General features: G+C 36.9%; 1 non-coding gene across 1 annotated transcript; it reads left to right on the forward strand.

Annotated features, from left to right (window-relative positions):
• The first annotated feature begins 17,509 nt into the window (after nucleotides 1–17,509).
• On the forward strand, nucleotides 17,510–17,581 carry TRNAQ-UUG (transfer RNA glutamine (anticodon UUG)). Its single transcript has one exon. It is a non-coding gene; the product is annotated as a tRNA-Gln (tRNA).
• Nucleotides 17,582–19,857: the final 2,276 nt, after the last annotated feature.

Genomic DNA, 19,857 nt, shown 5'->3' on the forward strand with positions numbered 1-19,857 from the left:
AAAATGAATTTATGGATGAAACTAGGGACCAAGAACTACTGCAATGTGTGCAAGCAGTAGATGACCGCCTTAAAAATGAGGACATTTTACACCCTCAGAGACTACAAAGTATATTCAATGAGAATTATGAAATTTTTGACAATGAAATGTTAGAAAGTTAAAAAAATTATGAAACACAATCACAATAAAAAAAAATGCTTAAAAAATAAAGAAATTAAAAAATAATCAACAAAAACAACAAACAATTAACATACAGTATTTGAAAAGTCTATCATTCTTTTTTCCTTATAGTACGCTGCCCAGAACGCTTTCCGGTTCGCGAACCGGGCGCTCCCCACGCAAAAAAAAAAAAAAAATGTTTGCCCTGCTGGGCCCTTTTAAAACCTCCACATAAAACCTAGGGGGTCAACGAGGATCTACTATGCCCCCTTATGGTAATTTCCCCCTTTGTTTTGGCCTCCTCTTGTCTCTTGATCCTACCGAGAGGCAAGATGGGGGCCGCTCCGGACTGTTTAGAATGTTGACAGACACCGGAGAGCCAATCAGCTTCGCATCGCAAAGTTCCGTTACGCGAAAAGTACGCGAACCGGAGCGCTACCCGGAGCGCTGTTACAGATATATATCTTTTTTTGAACGTTATTTTTCTCAAAATCCACTGGAGCACATATATTGAGACCTAGCAAAGGCACATCGGGCTAACAGTCCCTACAATTTTGCCAAGTTTCGTGCAAATCCATTCAGCCGTTCGAGCTAAGAGTGAGGCCACCCGCCCTATGGAAAAATGAATGGGAAAAACGCGTTTTGGGACCCCCCTTTTTTCTCGGCCCCCCCAAATTTTCAGGGGCTGCTCAGAAACTAAATGTGCCATTTTCCTGAAAATTTCAGGCAATTCCGTCCACAAACGCCAAAGTTATTAGACATAGAATTTTCAAAAATCCCATAGGGAAAAAATCCTAACTATATATACCTACTGGCGACCGCCAGTAGGAAATATATATATATATATATATTCAATGAAAAAACCATAGGTTATAGACCATATATAGTTAGGAATTCGCATTTACAAAACCTTATTTTACTCGCATAAAACCATTGAAATTCCATATATAGTTAGTTGCGCTAACTATATATCGCGCACCCGCAATCCACTGCTGATGATGTCACATATTACATCATTCATGACATGGTCAGTGACATCACTGATGACATCACTGATGACATCTCAAATGACATCACTGATGACATCACTGATGACATCTCATTTGACATTACTGATCACATCACTGATGATATCATTCATGTGATAATACGATGAACCTCTTCAGACTCTAATATAACCTTAGATACAATCAGTGTAAACAGACACTCACAGACTGTCACTCATCCATGGAGTTACTCACACACCTAGTCAGTCATGCAAAGAATCAATCACACCTCCATTTCCTCAACTATACAGTTATACAAACTTTACTTATTCAAACATATACTAACACATATTTACTCTCTTATACAATCCCTGATACAAGTTCACAATGATCCATACAGCCACTCACACATTCACTGGCTCTTATGCACAGTTATTTATATATGTCAACTCTCACATGTACTGTGTTTTACATATGTACTTACTTTGACATGTAGCACTGAGATATCCATTCACTCACCAATACACTCATGCACACAGTCAACCGCCCATACAGCTGTTACCACATGCACTTTTGAAACCATACCTCTAGTGAATCAACTGCTCACACATCTATGCACAGAGTCATACACCTCCCAGCCACCCACACACACACTCAGTCTCCCATACAAATACTAAGGTAACCAATCAATAACCCATATAGTTACTCATATAGCTACTTATCAACACATGCAACAGTTTACAGAACAACAGACATAATGATGCACAAATTAAGACAGTTTAGTCACTAACCCATGCACTCAGTGAGACACATTTAATCACTCACTCATACAGTCAGTCATGCACCTACTAAATCCTTCATCCAGACACTTATACATCCACTCATTCTTCAATATGTAAGACATATTTTAACTTCACAGAAACATACAGTCACTGGATGTTGTCATCAGTGATGTCATTTGAGATGTCATCAGTGATGTCATCAGTGATGTCACTGACCATGTCATGAATGATGTAATATGTGACATCATCAGCAGTGGATTGCGGGTGCGCGATATATAGTTAGCGCAACTAACTATATATGGAATTTCAATGGTTTTATGCGAGTAAAATAAGGTTTTGTAAATGCGAATTCCTAACTATATATGGTCTATAACCTATGGTTTTTTCATTGAATTTCAATGGTTTTTTAAATGCAAATTTCTAACTATATATGGTCTATAACCTATGGTTTTTTCAGTGAATTTCATTGGTTTTTTAAAAGCTAACATCTGTAGCTGTAAAATGTATTATTCTTTAAATCCCAAAATATATTTAGATGTTTATTGATAATTTTTTTTTTAATATTTTTTTTCTTCGCTTCTAGTTCGCGAACCGGGAAGCTTTCCGTTAGCTCATCTTGATGCCGCGATCTAGTCCGCGAACCGGTCAACGTTACGTTAGCGGAACAGTGACGCGCCGCGGAAGCGCGACGTATCACGTTATCGCGTAATGCGTCTAATGACGCGCCGCGTTAGCGCTCCCGGAAGTGCTCCGGACCGCGAACCGGAAGCGATCTGGGACGCGGCGCGCGCCGCGTAACGTAAGCGGAACAGGTCATGTGACTTGTTTATCAAACTTCTCATTGGTTCATTTCACTTTTGGTTTCCAAATGATGTATGACTAGGTCATGTGACCTAAAAATAACACTTTTCATTGGCTCAGAACTTTTGTTTTCCCCAAATCAAGTAAACCCCTCCTTATTTCCTCACTCTGACTTTCATCTTGGTGAGAGAAAGACCATTTATCTGAAGATCCACAATGGCTTCCATTGTTGCTGCAGCTGGTGCACCCCCACCACCACCTCCACCTCCCCATAAGAAGAGAGGACCACCCAGTCAAATTATGACTAACAGAGAGGAGGAAGATGAGGAAGAAGAAGAAGAGGAGAGAGAGGGACAACAATTTGTTGATGAGTTGCCCCGGGTTTCTAAACGAAAAACCAGTTTCATCTGGCAGTTTTTCACCATCCCTCCTGGAACCAAGAAAGTGAATGCAAAATATGCCACCTGCCTCATCTGTGACCACAGATTGTCGAGAGGCACAGAAAAGAAGTACAGTATGGGGAACTATACAATGCACCGTCACATGAGCAGGTGGCATCCCTTGAACTACAGCCGGGCTGAGTTGAGGGATCTTGAAGACAATCCGACGGCAACTCCTGTGGCAAGATCTACATCCACATTGTCTTTGACGGGAAGAGAGGCACAAGAGACTGTGCCAAACATCCAACGTAACTTCCAGCACATGAAGGTGTCTTGTATTTACTGTGGTGCTATGCTGTCATATGGCAACATGAGTGTCAACCTCATGAACATTGCATATGAAAATCATAAGTGCCCTAATGCACCCAAAAAGTAATTTTCTTTTTTTTTGCTCCAGTTGAGCCGTTTTGAAAGCCTGTTTTTTGTTGTCTCCCCTCCTTAAAAAACACAAAAAAAACATAAAACAGTTCTAAAAATACAAAAAAATCAAAAAATGTTCAAAAAATTACAAAAAAAACATAAAACAACAAAAACAAAAAAAAACAGTTCTTTTCAGAACTACCTCCCCTTTCAAACAAAATTGCTAGAATGTTTATCACTCTGGCAAGCTCTATTTCTTTTGGTTCGCTTCAAGTTCGCTGACCGGTTCGCGAACTTTAAGCGAACTAAAAAAAATATTTTTTTAAAAAAAAAGAAGAGTTAGTATAAGGGAAGTAAACAGAGAATAATGTAAAAAGAAAGACAGCTAGAGAGAGTAAATGAGAGATACTGTCAATGACATCATCAGCAGTGCATTGCGGGTAAAAAGAGTGGAAAACATTTACCTTATAATTCTTGTTACCTTTTTTAAATATTTTTTCATACTTTCAATCTGTAAAACAAAGAACAAACATTTCAAAAAATATTAAAACATGTATTTAAAAATTAGAAAAGACAAGGGAAAAGGTTCAAAAACAAACAGTTTTTCAACAACTTTGACATTTACAGAAGTCTCTGCTTCTCTACGTTCCCTACACAATCCTAAAGATATATATTCGAAAGAAACTGTATCTTGATATTGCTGAACTGAGGCCTATTTTGAAACATGATGTTTTTCTTGCACTGCTAATGTCTCACAATAGTGATGCAATAGCAGCGCAAAAAAGATGTAAAGTCATAATAAAATTGTGTCTAACATTGTAAATGATTGTTTTAGGATGCAAATAAGATGTGTGCTTTCAAGAGCTTTCTTTGAGGTGAGGCCTCTTTTTTTTATAAAAAAAAAACACTACCCAGAAGTACAGCACTCTAAGCATTAAAATTGATATTTACAGAACTCACCTTACCCATATGTACCACACATTTCTAAATGTATATCATAAGGACAAAAAGCATAACATTAATTATACATGTTAAATGGTTTATTTTTGCTGTTCTCAGAATGTATCAAATTTCACTTAAATCAGTGACTTGAAGGTATTCATCATGTAACAGCGGGGAAAAAAAAACACAATCAAAATGACTGTGTTTAAAAAACCCATACAACCTAAGAAATCTGATTTCAAAACTTCTTAAAATTAACTTACTTTCAATGACGTCGAAGGATCTCCTATAAACAGCATCCACTCTGTTGTGCTTTAAATATTTTCAGCCCGCCACTTTCTGAAAGAAAACCTCCATCGATACGTGAAATATGTTACATAGAAAAAAAACTTCTCTCATTATATCACATGTTTCCACTAGGCCAAATCATGTTGCCGCGATTCGCAAATCTTGTAATTCTTCCAATCAAATCCCGACATTTTCTATTTTCGCAACTTTCAAAAATAAAATATTTGAGATTATTTTCACAATCCTGGACTACTAATATCTTACTCTTCTTTGTCAGTCATGTTCTCCTTTTCCTATGACACTGATACTGCTTACTATGAAGCAGACTTACTTGCATTAGGTTTATATAGTTGAATTTTTAATCGAGACAGCATTGCAGACTTACATTCCCTCTACTTAAAATTTTGGTTTTAAAAACACCAGGTAAGAATTTTTAAGGTCAAACGGCAATTTTTTTTTGAACGTTACAACAGAATCATTACAGAATGACCAGCCGTTTCCAGACTTTAAGTAAGCTGTATAATGTCCTGATGTTGTTGATGGACCATCGTGATAGATAATTGCTACAGTAACAAAAGTCCTCCCTGATATTGACAGCTGAGAAGCCACAAAATTTTTTATTAAAGTTGACAATTTTGTTCCATCAGGCCTACATCGTTGCATCATTAAAATGACATACTGGCCATATCTACGTATAAATAATGTTGACATCATATCACATTTACATTGGCTACACTCCATGTTGTGATCCGCTGCATTTACTAGCTTATTAAAGGAGACTGATTTACTGTCTGGCAAAGTTAAATATATAAATCTTTCTGAGTCTACACTAGTAGTACTTGATACCATACAGTTCTCGCAGTCATGCTGCCATTGATAAGAAAGCCCAAACAGGTGATCTACATCTACACCCTCAACTTGCAATATATCAAGCATATACATTAAAAACTCCTGACAATCTTGCTGATTATTTTCAGAGAAGTCTGTTTGACCTGAACATTCATCTAACAGATAACGAACTTCAGACACACTTTCTACTTTTGTTCGATCACTGCTACATTTCTCGAAAACAGAATTCAACAAACAGCATAAAATTTGTTCAGAATTCAACAGAATCTGTTCTTTTAAACTCTCTAGTGAAAAGAGAACATTAACCACTACATTTGCATAGCAGTTGACACCAGAACTGTTTTCAAATTGAAAACCGACAACATCTTCAACAGAATCCACTTTCTTTCTGCTAACAATTTTCGGTTCATTGACTTTTAGTCTTTTTGCAACAACCTCCCTACTATTACTGCTATTTCTACGTTTGCGGCCTACCACACGTTTCTCAAACAAAGGATATTGAGGCAAATGTGGCGCATACTCTCTTCTTAACCTATTGTATTCCTTAACACAATCTAGATCCGCACAAATGTTTGTGACATCACAGTCAATCAAGTACAATCCCGATAAAGTTCTAACTCGTGACAATGCCACATATGCCATACCCTCCTTGAACACAGAACTGCCAATATTCACCAATGCACAGTCTACACTTAAACCTTGCGATTTATGGATTGTCACCGCATATGCCAAGCAAACAGGAAACTGTTTACGGCGAACATATAAATCTTTAACAAGCAAAAACCTAGCAGAACAACGACCAATTTGCTGTACTTCCTCAATGCCATCAAATTTAATTTTTAAAAATTCTATTCCATCTCTATTTCTGTATTTCTCAAAATCAACAACATTACCCATTGATCCATTTACCAGACCTCTTTCTACATGTAAATTCCTTCTCAAAATAATTCGGCAATTTAAACACACATTCAAAGTCTTTTCAAAACCCGCTGTTTTAGATATAGTCTTCTCTAATGAATCCAATTTTGATTTCAAATTGTCTGACAAAATAATTGTTGATCCCATATGCTCTAATTTGTCGATAGCTTCAAGTTTCACAATCTCTTGCTTTTCTAAATTCAACATTTTGTTGTTGAAGATGGCACATTCTGCAAGAGTTGGCATGAGACATATCCCGGATTTCTTCTCAGTAATTTTCTGAAAAATATTCTCAGGCACAATATCTTGTTTGGGATACAAATTTGACAGTAACCGTGCATTTAAAGCTTCTTTCCCATGCTCGGTCACTTTTCCAATTCTAATATCTTGTAGAATATTCTTGTAATCTTCATCCTTTGCCTGACGCATATTTTGATGCAGTTCTGCATAATTGAAGTTTAACCATATATTGACGTTGCCAATGCTCCCTAGGCACTTCCTGGTATCTTCATGCGTGAGTATTTTGAACACAGGTTGACCTTTTACTGGTGTCAGCTGTAGAAGATCTCCGAAAACAATAATGTGTTTCCCACCAAATAAGACATCATATTCAGTTTTAAGTACTTCTTGCATTCTCAAATGCACAAAGGCAAGCATGACATTGGAAACCATGCTTACTTCGTCAATGATAAGTAGTTTCATTTTCCTCAAAACTCTTGAAACTTCACAGCAAGCATCTCCAGATAACTTGTTGTATTGTAATTTGTTGTCATGCTCCACCGGCAGCATCAATAGACGATGCAAAGTAATACCTTTAATATTATGTGCTGCCAGTCCAGTAGGAGCGGTGACAACACAAGACAGCGATGACTCAGTCCTTTCCTGCAAATAACAAGAGATTGCTTTAATGAGGAAACTTTTTCCAGTTCCCGCTTCTCCACTCACGTACAGTCGGACAGGCTTCAACGACGTACACGAGCACTCTTTCTTCTCATGACTTAATCCGTGCTCAATTTCCTTGGTAACTTCATCATATATTTTCCTCTGCTCAACGTTGAGTTGTTTTTCCAAGTCTTGTAAGTTAACTGAATCCTCCTGAGCATGTGCCATGGCTCTTTCTACTTCATTCATAGCAGTGGCAGCTTCATTTTCGATAATAGGTCCTCCAAGTGGATCTTGACTCAATGAAACAGAACTCTGACTGTCCTGAGAACTGTCTCTGGCAATCTCGGCTGCAATCGTTGCTTCCTGCTCAATTTCCAAAGTTAGCATTTCTTGATATTTAGAAAAAGCAGGACATTCTATGGACTCCTTGGCTGCATTGAAAGAGTCTTCGTAACAGAGGAAATCTCCAAGCAGTTCCTCTTCTGCACGCCAAGGCTTGAAAAGTTGCAAAAGTGCTAAATAGAAAAACTCCTTTTTTTCTGGAGATTCGCCACTTAATTTTCGATGGTTTACTAATTGGCATTTTCTTTGCTTGACCAGGCATCCCTCACTTCCAATTACAGCATACACTCCTTTCTCAATATCTTCTTTGATGTTCCTCTTGAATATATAATTTTGGAGAACCTCATATAGACAAATATTCTCAAGGTGACTGCTTCGATTTGGATAATATGTATCCAACATGTTGGTCTTCAAAATGTCGGTACTGTTTGGTTCCTTTTCTGCCAAATACTCAATTTCCCGAACAGGTTTTAGAACTCGATTTCGCGTTGCAGCAAGACCAAGACTCGCCCAAACGAGACTCCTGGATTTGGCATAGAGACTTGCTGAAGACAATCGATCAGAACATTCGTAAGCTCCGATTTCTCGATGCGACAACATCTTCAGACTGAAACTGTACAACTTCTTGCTGAGGCTCTTTTCATGGGAAATGTCCTCCCACATATCCTTCAGTTCGGTCTTTTCTTTTTTGGTGATGTAAGATGTCACATACCGAGCCACAGCCATACAGTTGTCAGCCACAAACTGTATATCCATGTTGGCATTCCACATGGACAAAATCACTGGGTTGTAGTCATTGATGTACTTGGACTCTTCGTTCCTTTTCAAATTGTATGTATTCTTGGGTGATTTCCTCGTCACATTATGTCGCAGCGAAGACATCAAACTGTTCACTCTTCCTTTAGAAATCACCGGTCGTGGAAAGTTGAAACGACATTTGGTGTAGAACTTGTCCTTGTTTCTGAATTTACGACGACAGTACTTTCCACAACGATGGCTTTGGAAACGTAGAACTTGTTCTCTTAGACTTTTCTTCTCCGTTGCGTTTGGAACAGCACACGTAGAATACTGTTCGATGAAATTCATCACTAAGTCATCCGGATCTGTTCCAAATTTAGGTGCATCCTTGATCCACAGCAACATATGTATATGAGGGGCACCTCTTGCTTGGTACTCCTTTCTCCAGAAGAAATCCAACACCTCTCCAAGAGGTGGATTCTTTTTATTTGTGATGAAAGACATCATAGCTTCAAATCTATGATTGAAGTACCTGCATACATTCACAGGATCCAAAGAACACAGTTCTCCAGGTGTCTTGAATTCAATGTTTTCAATATTTCCATTTGCCTCTCGTAGAAATTCAAGTAAGTCATCCCAGCCATACTCGGCACAGCTCAGAGTGAGGAACCATGTCGGAGTTCCTAAGTTCCTCAGCATACATTTTAAGTCACCATGACGACGGTACCAGTACTCATTAGTACCACGCTGACACGCCATGAGATTAATTAAGTGAGAATCCAAAATACTGTCTTGGACATTGACTTTATGCATAAAGTCACTTGCCGAGATGTTTCGCATCTGTATACCACTTTTTAAGATGTGGTTCACTGCATATGACAGTCCAGACAGATCGCTTTCAAACAGGAGATGAAACAAATAGGGAATGCATTGCCGAAACCTAGGATCTTCTGCATACAATCGTAAAGTCCGGTATTCAGACGCAGGAATTTCACGAGGTCGCTCATCATATCTTCCTCCTTGACCTGTGGGAAATAGCTGTGGGAAACACCGAGCTTCCAAACTTTCCTCCCAAACACTAATGGGACTCCCTTTGGCTTGTTTCATTTGAAACAACTCAATAGCATTCCCCATCACTTCCTTGGAATGCAAAGGATGAACACTATAATGTTCATATATTTCTTCACTTTTAGAGGCCTCTACTTTCTCAATTTGGCCAGCACACAAATCGCTATCCTCTTCATCACTTACTTCCTCTTCTGCAACATATACATTCTTATAGTACTTATTATTTTTCTTCAAATACACTGTTGCCTTTTTGACTTTCCTAACATCCACTAAATCTTGCCATATTTTCTTATTCTTTGTCGGAACCCCATTAACCAAGATAACCAGAGGTTCCTCTTCCACTTTTTCTATTCCAATTGTGTTAATGTTTTTGTTCAAATCTAGAGGCAAATAAACAACTCTTCCCTTTAATCCTCTCTGTAAATCTGCTGGAGGCAATTTCCCTGTCTTTGGCTCCATTCTTACAATAGCCTGAAAGGGATGGATACTTTGAATCAAAATAGATTCATAAGTATTTAAATCCTTCAATTCAGAAGGAATCTCAACCAATTCCAGATTATTATGAACTGCCCTAGCAGGCATCTGGTTTTGGTTTAATTTATTACAACAATAAGTACACACACGTTGATCCGATCCCAAATCAAAATAATTTTCTACCATCAAGTATGTGGCTAAATCCTTCCATTCACTATTATTTTCCCTTTCACTTTTTGCATATAAATCCACTACCTTAGTCTGATTCTTATAATAAGTGCGTCGACAACATACACAAGTGAAATTAGGCCTCTCACTTGATTTCATCTGAAACGTGGCAATTTCCTTCTGAAAATTATCTGTACTGGAAACCTGTACATTATCTTCCACATTACCCTCTACTTCAGGGTCAATTTGAACATTCTCATCTTTACTACCAAAGTAACAAAACTCAATTTCTTCACAAAGATTCTTCACATCTATTTCAGAACCATGCAAAAGAGCAGCACATAACTGTTTAAGCATAATTGCTGGACTCTTAGCATAATACAACATTCTCACTAATTTTCTCACTTTATTATGATGCACTGCTAGCATCCTGAAATGATGAAAAACACTCTGGCATACTCTCCTGGAAAGACAAGCCAGTGAATGACCACGCAAACCTGTCATTTGTCTCACTCTGCAAGGATCTAAATCTTGCAACAACTTCATTTTCTGCTTCAAACTTTTCTTATTAAATGTCCGTATAAAATCACATAGCAAATTGATGGAAACCTGTCGCACACTGCAAATAGAACTACACTTCCAAATGTACACAGGACCCTTAGGACGTCTTCCTAAAACCTCATCACTTAGCGCCTCTTCTGTCTCTGTTGTCACAAGTAGTTCTTTTTCAACTGGACAACCATCCTTCACTTCATAAGCTCGACCACTGATGTCAACTGCATGCACCAAATCATTATCCTGAAAATAAGTCTCCTCATTAAAAAATGCCTCAGAACTTGAACTATGCATCCATTCTCCAGAAAAAACTTCACAAAAGTTAGTACGATTTACTACTCTCTTCCATCTACTTTTTGTTTTGAAATCAGAAATTACCTTGCTTAGTTTCCTAATTCTATTGATTACCAAAATAAACAACTTTCGCTTGATTTCAAAAGCATGATCAATAATTTTCTCTACATTTTTCTTCTTCCTATAAAATGCCGCTTTCTGTTGGTCTTTCTTTTTAATATTTTTCAATAAATTAACTAATATCCTATTACGGAACATTCGTTGTCGAATGTCCCTAAACTGTTGTTTCCTTCTACTATCATGCACAGAGTTATCTCTTCCTCTACCAGTAACATTTGTGATGGGTCTCTCCTTTCCATTTAAATTACTTCTCTTTTTGTTAAGAGACACATTTTTTTGAGCAAAATTTTTTTTACTACAAATATTTCTTAAGAATGATTTCGTGCTCTTACCCGGACCTTTCTTGGTGTTTTGACAAGTATTTGGGGAAGAGGACTGCTGCAATAAAACATCATCCTGCTGTCTTTGACGTTTTCTAGCCTTTCGTATTCGACTTCTGGAAGGCATTTTCCAAACTATGAAAGAATCTGCAGTTGAATCTGTGAAAAAATATAATATAAAATGTTATTAACCACTATTACCAAACAGTAAATAAATAACAGTCATCTAAAACTTAATGCTGTACTAATTATTTAACATAGCAAATATTTTCCACCAGCACTGCATCACAAAAATGACACTCAATGGTACAAAACAGGCATACAACACTCATAAATCACTCCCTAATATTTTAAATCATTAATTCAGGATGACGATAAGATGTAGCCTATCTAAAGGTTTGTTTAGGCCCAGATCTTTGGACTGGGGTGAATGTGTGTCATTGATCCACATTCAGTCCATCACCTGTTTTGTTTATTTGAGGTGAGGCCAACACATGGTTGCAGATAAGATTTTCACTGAAAAAAAACCAAGGTAAAAAAACATGTGAAGGCCTACCAATGAAGTAAATCATTAAATGAAAACCAATACATTTCTGGAAATATGCACTACTAGTGCTTCATAAGATGTTTTGGATCATATTTATAAGTTATTTGAGTATCTAGTATGCTATTTTACATTCTTCATGGTGCAAATTTATTGTAAATACGCTCCCACCTGCGGTTGGCAAATTTAGATTTTGATTATGGGAGTTAGATAGGCATGTTAATAATTTCCCAAAAATGGTATATAACCCCAAACAACCTTTGAAGCAAATGCTCTTAGCCATGTTATCCACCTCCCATTGGATAACATGGCTAAGAAATGCTTGCAAATGTGATAAAAAAAGGCCTGCAATGCATGAATAACGCAGAAAAATCAGCGATATTCATGCATTTTCCAACAAATGCTCTTAGCCATGTTATCCACTTCCTATTAAATAACATGGCTAAGAACTGCTCAGGGCACCATGAGGAACGCTTTCCATTTAAAAAGGGAAAAATAACATCAAAGACACTAAAATGCCTTCTAAATATGAACCCAAACAACCTATGAAGCAATGTGAAAAAAAACTGCCGCAATGCATGAATATAGCAGAAAAATCAGCGATATTCATGCATTTTCCAGCAAATGCTCTTAGCCATGTTATCCACTTCCAATTAAATAACATGGCTAAGAACTGCTCAGGGCCCCATGAGGAACGCTTTCCATTTAAAAAGGGAAAAATAACATCAAAGACACTAAAATACCTTCTAAATATGAACCCAAACAACCTATGAAGCAATGTGAAAAAAACGGCCACAATGCATGAATATAGCAGAAAAATCAGCGATATTCATGCATTTTCCAGCAAATGCTCTTAGCCATGTGATCCACTTCCTATTAAATAACATGGCTAAGAACTGCTCAGGGCCCCATGAGGAACGCTTTCCATTTAAAAAGGGAAAAATAACATCAAAGACACTAAAATGCCTTCTAAATATGAACCCAAACAACCTATGAAGCAATGTGAAAAAAAACGGCCACAATGCATGAATATAGCAGAAAAATCAGCGATATTCATGCATTTCCCAGCAAATGCTCTTAGCCATGTTATCCACTTCCTATTAAATAACATGGCTAAGAACTGCTCAGGGCCCCATGAGGAACGCTTTCCATTTAAAAAGGGAAAAATAACTTCAAAGACACTAAAATGCCTTCTAAATATGACCCCAAACAACCTATGAAGCTCTAACAGTACATATCCTGAAATTTAATTCATTTCAAAATTCGTTTTTAAACACAGCATATAAATCAATTGTATACCTGCATTCATGAAGAAATGACTAAAAATGTCCTTGAGACACATGAAAGTGTTTTCTGGAATGCCCTAGCACCATTTTTGGGACACTATTAACATGGCTAGGTAACTCCCATAATCAAAATCTAAATTTGCCAAGCACAAGTGGGAGCGTATTTACAAGACACTTGTCCCATGAGGAACACTTTACATTTTAAAAGGCGAACACAACATCTTAGACACTCAAATACCTTATAAATATGGCCCAAAACAACCTATGAAGCTCTAGCAGTACATATCTAGAAATGTAATTGATTTCTTAAATCGTTTTTAAAAGCAACATATCTGTTTCAGCTTACATAACAGACCATGAAATGGCCTCCATGTATTACAATATCTTGTGTAACTGCATGCCAGAATGTTACACCAAATATGCAATTATAATTTCTCTTTGAAACTAATTCTATTAGTATATCACTAGAGACAAAACCACATTTTAAAAACACAGCTTTCTTCATCATTTTCTCCTTAAATCATACTATTCTCTATCTAAATTAAATAAATCTTTTCTCACCTTAGCAAATATTTTTTGAGTTTTGAAAACAGTCTCAGAAATACACCAAATTGTCTTCAGCAGAAGAAAAAGGATGCACTCCAAAGGCTGCAGCTATTGAAAGCACAGAAATACAGATATTCTTTTCACATATCTCTCATATTAGCCAATCATACCTCTTCCCTCACTTTTTTCAAATCAAAACCCTTCCCCCCTCTGCCCTGTCTGCCTTGTTTCCATAGCAACCACCTCCTGGAAGACCTCTCATGTTTGCAAATTCACACAACAATGTTTCAATTGAACTCTGAACTCTCAGTGCACCTGCGTATCCAGTGCAATCTTTCATTAAATGTTTCTTCCTTGACCATTCAAATTACATCTTTCAAAGAACACATCCATGCACCCTAACTTTCTGTTTTCAGAAATGGAAATGCACCAATCACTGCTAATGAATCATTAGCATTGTAAATCCACAGTTTTTTTTCTTTAGAAACTCCTACTGTTTCAACTGCCCTTTCATTACCACACTTCATCTGACTGCAGAACAACCTTCTTCCACCATGTTTAACGTCTGGATTGTTGGACATAGTTACATCCACTGGGCTCAAAGGTATGCTGAGAGCAGAAATTTACACAACCTCAATTTACAAGATGTGGAAATTAAGTGGTTGGGCCAAAGAGGATTAAAATGTCACCAATTGATACCATTGGTGAAAACCTTTATGCATTTGCCAAAACCTGACCTGTTAATAGTGCACTGTGGAGGTAATGATTTGGGCACTTTGACAGGGGTAGGTCTGGAAATGCTTTTAAAGGACACCTTGGAGCAATTAATGGCACTTTTTCCTCAAACTGCCTTGGTATATTCCAATATATGCCAAAGACAGAAATGGAGGTGGTCCAACCAATTTTGTCCACAAATTGAGAAAGCGAGGAAGCATGTAAACAAATCTGTTTCAGCTTACATGAGAGACCATGGAATGGGCTCTCTGTACAACAATAACTTGCGTTACTACATGCAAGATATCTACAGAGGAGATGGAGTTCACTTCTCAGATGAGGGCAACAGAATTTTCATTCTGAATTTAAGACTCTGCATTGGTACCTACTTATAAGTACCTAAATGTACCATAAACCCAAAAGCTCTTCTCAGAGCTACCCTACATCTGATCACTCACAATTATTATTTTTCTCTAACTTTTTTCACTAATTTTCCACAAAATTCGCTCCCCGGAGCGCTACCCGGTTCGCTAACCGAAAGCTAACCTCGCGGAATTTTTTTAAAAAAAAATTTTTTTCCGCACATATAAGCCTCCTCAGCCACGCTCAGAAAACCTAGGGGGTCAAGATAAGTCTACCATGACCCCTTCTACCCATTCTAAACATTATTTGCCCTCCATCTTGTATCTTAATGCGAACGAAACACAAAATGGTGGACTCCCGTGACGCTTAAGGTTCGCTAACCGGGCAGCTTCCCGGAAAGCGGTCCTAAAAAAAGGCGGGAAAGTAATTTACAGAATAACGACTAGAAACACTCTCACCAAATATAGATTAGCTCATACTACATAACAATCCCTTCCATTCTCACAAATTTCATTGAAATTCCATTTAGCCATTTAGCCTGTAGACCTCTCCAAGTACCGTGAGGTAAATTACTTCACAAAACACATCTGAATTGTTGGAATTGACAACCAATGAAAATGTTACTTTCATTTTCTACTTTTATTACCTGACATTTGATTGGTTATATACCTGTATATATATAAAGGGAGAGAAGGAAACACAGCCATTTTGACTACTACTTCTTGTTGTACCTCCTATTTCAAAAGCTTCAAAAAACTTCAACTTCTTTGTGAAGGTAAGTTATAATTTAATATATTGTGCACTATGACTTAATATAGTAGACTTTTTCTGCTACATATACACTATCCCTCTGTAGTAGTAGTGTCTTGGTTAAATCACATACACTTTTTTTTAGTCCTATTTCCACTCTCATACTATACACTGCCAAAAGATAAATTCACTGATAAAAACTGCCTATCTAAAATTAATCCCAACAGTGCCCTATCTCTACTAATATATATTTTTTTAATCCAAATTTCAGGCAAAATGGAAGGCGAGCAGCAAGTTTCATTTTCGATTGAACTGAAGGAGAGCAGCCAAGACAAACTTGATGACTTTATGGATGACAGTAGAGACCACGAACTTCTACAATGTGTTGAAGCAGTAGACAACTTGCTTCAAAATGAAAAACAATTACACCCTATAATAAATTATGACATTTCTGACAATGAAATGTTAGAAAATTTAATAAAGTATGAAACACAATCATAATAAAAAAAATAAATAAATAAAGAAAACAAAAAAAAACAAGAAAAACAACAAACAATTAACATACAGTATTAGAAAAGTCTTTCATTCTTTTATCCATAAAGTTCGCTGCCCAGAAAGCTATCCGGTTCGCGAACTTGGCGCTTACCACGCAAAAAAAAATTTTTTTTTTTGGACCCTCCTAGGCCCTTTTAAAACCTCCACATAAAACCTAGGGGGTCAACGAGGATCTACTATGCCCCCTTATGGTAATTTCCCCCTTTGTTTTGGCCTCCTCTTGTCTCTCGATCCTACCGAGAGACAAGATGGCGGCCGCTCCGGACTGTTTAGAATGTTGACAGACACCGGAGGGCCAATCAGCTTCTCATCGCAAAGTTCCGTTACGCGAAAGGTTCGCTAACCGGATAGCTGCCCGGAGCGCTGTTACAGATATATATCTTGATTTAAACGTTAATTTCTCAAAATCCACTGAAGCACATATATTGAGACCTAGCAAAGGCACATCGGGCTAACAGTCCCTACAATTTTGCCAAGTTTCGTGAAAATCCATTCAGCCGTTCGGGCTAAAAGTGAGTCCAACCGCCCTATGGAAATTAACATGGGAAAAAGGCGTTTTGGGACCCCCCTTTTTTCTCGGCCCCCCCTCCACAAAACCCCCCCAAATTTTCAAGGTCTGCTCAGAAACAAAATGTGCCATTTTCCTGAAAATTTCAGCCAATTCCGTCCACGAACGCAAAAGTTATTAGGCATAGAATTTTCAGAAATCCCATAGGGAAAAAATCCTAACTATATATACCTACTGGCGACCGCCAGTAGGTAATTTTCCGATAAATATACATAGACATATAGCGATATATAGGGAGATACATACATATAAGTTGATACGTACAAGTTTATAAGTAAATGAGATGTTTTTCCAATTAATACTTCTAAGAACTGAATGGAAAAAAAATCGTAAAGTTTAGATAAGTCCCACTGAGCTTTGTACTTAGATCCCTGTTTTCAGAGTCCAGATTGACAAGCATAACACCATCAACCCACCTGTACCAGGTTGAGCTTTCCATTTTGGCAGAAGAGATTGCATTCACGGGGGAATCTTATCTTTTATTGCAAAATCTTATCTCACATAAAAAGTACTGTTCAACAGAGTCATAGCGTTACTTGAGTCCTTTGTGCAACATCCTTCCCTAACATAGTTCAATAGGCAAAAGTTGAACAGAATAGAAAAGTTATATAATTCTGTTTGTCTTTGACTGTAGAAAATAAAAAATGTGAAATGTCCACATTGCTGCAGCAATTTGCTCCCCTGTCACATGGGAGGTTCCATGGTGTAATGGTTAGCACTTTGGACTTTGAATCCAAGGATCCGAGTTCAAATCTCGGTGGGACCACTTTCATGACTTATGACCAAATCTTTTTCTGTCAAGTGTATTCATAAATATCATAAATCTAACACGGGTAGAGTGAAACATTGATTTATTGATTGTATTTTTAAAGTCTATTTGATGTGAGCAAATGATAGAACTTTTAGAAAACATGGAAATAAAATGGCTCAAAATAATGAGATATTTTGTGAGCTGACTCTGTTTTCTCAACTCATCACAAGAGGCTGATCCAAGATATTACTTGTTTAAATCTTACTGTTATTGATAAGGGGAACACGGAACTTTTTTAATTGGAAAGCCTTCATTAAAAGAAAACTTGAGGAATCAAATTGTGTATTTTGGGGACAGAAGAGATGAACTTTTAAATAACAATCTTGAAATTAAGACACACAGATATTTACACTCTGTTTTTCTAAAGTAGATCCATAACCACAAAGTAGAATCTTTCGAAAGACATGTCAAATGTATTAATCTGAATTCCTCTTTCAAAGAAATTCACAATTAAATGCTCTGTGTAAGTCAAGAATGTTGTCAGATAAGAAATCAGCAAAATGAACTATCTTATTACTGATCATAAAGATGAGAAAGGAAAAGAACCTCTTGCTTAAATTGTGGATGGGAAAGAACAGTTTTTAGTTTTCAGCTTCAGTACTTATGTTTATGAATAATTCATTTCTTTATATTGTATTATCACTATCTAGATGGATATAGCCATGTGTACATAGATACATAATTATACGTTGATAAGTTTCAGTATAAAACTTTGACGTTATGTTTTTCCAAGTCCAAATTCTAAGAAATTAGTGAAATATTAAATCTCATAATTCAAGCAGGTCCCACGAGATTTGAACTCGGATCGCTGGATTCAGAGTCCAGAGTGCTAACTATTACACCATGGAACCCTGCCATACATGAGGGATTTTTCCATTGAGACAAAAGAGAGCGCATCAGTGCGGGGGCTTTTCTTACATTGATGAAAAGATATCTCAGTTGAATGCTCATAGTGTAAAGAGCTATAATGTGATTTGATTCTTTTCAGCTGCATTCTCCATAACAGTGTTAAATGTGCAAACGTTTATCAGGAAATGCAATTTACAAAATAATGATCATATTTGACTGAAGAATATTAAAACATTCTACATTTCCAAACTACTACATCCATTTCTCTGTCTCTCACATGGGTGGCTCCAAAGAGCAACAGTTGGCACTTTGGACTTTGCATGCAAAGGTACCAGTCCAATTCTTTGAGGTACTATTTTACTAATCTCGACCTTTTACATTTCTGTCATCTTTTGTTATTGATAGCTCCAATCCAACACCAGTAGGTTGAAAGAGAAAAATGTTGAATCCTTTCAAAATGTCCAACAGCTTGAACAAGTTACAGAAATACGAACTTTATAATACACATAACATCACATTCCTACTCAAAATAGTGCGACATTACAAAATCCTATCCTGTTTTTCTCAAATGCATTTCAGAGGGCTGATTCCCAGCATTCCTTTTTGAAGATTTCCACACTATTGATAAGGCGAACATAGCACATTTTGAAAGAGATGTGTTCTTAAATCAAACCTAGAGAACCACAATGACGGTATCATTCAGATAGTACAAATGTTTTTTGTATATTAGTATGGAAATTGTGAAATAAAACATTTCTCATGCTGATTTTCAACAGTCGATCTGCAATCATGAAATATAAGCTTTTGCTTGGAGGCCTCAAAGGTACTGATCTAATTTTCTTTTTTAGAATTATTCACAGATCGTATGATATGCTTTGTACAAATCAACTATGTTGTTAGATCAAAATTGATTAAAAAGTGACTATCTCAATTTCAGGACATATAGAAGAGGAAGGAGAAGAAGCTCATGTTTCAAATGCGGAGAGGCAACAACTGTTCATTATTTTCACCTCTATTAATTATATGTATTTTTATAATGTATATATTTATATTTTCCGATAAATATACATAGACATATAGCGATATATAGGGAGATACAGACATATAAGTTGATACGTACAAGTTTATAAGTAAATGAGATGTTTTTCCAATTAATACTTCTAAGAACTGAATGGAAAAAAAATCGTAAAGTTTAGATAAGTCCCACTGAGCTTTGTACTTAGATCCCTGTTTTCAGAGTCCAGATTGACAAGCATAACACCATCAACCCACCTGTACCAGGTTGAGCTTTCCATTTTGGCAGAAGAGATTGCATTCACGGGGGAATCTTATCTTTTATTGCAAAATCTTATCTCACATAAAAAGTACTGTTCAACAGAGTC

This window comes from Lissotriton vulgaris, chromosome 4_1 (genome assembly GCF_964263255.1).
Source record: "Lissotriton vulgaris chromosome 4_1, aLisVul1.2, whole genome shotgun sequence".
In the NCBI taxonomy this organism is placed as follows: domain Eukaryota; kingdom Metazoa; phylum Chordata; class Amphibia; order Caudata; family Salamandridae; genus Lissotriton; species Lissotriton vulgaris.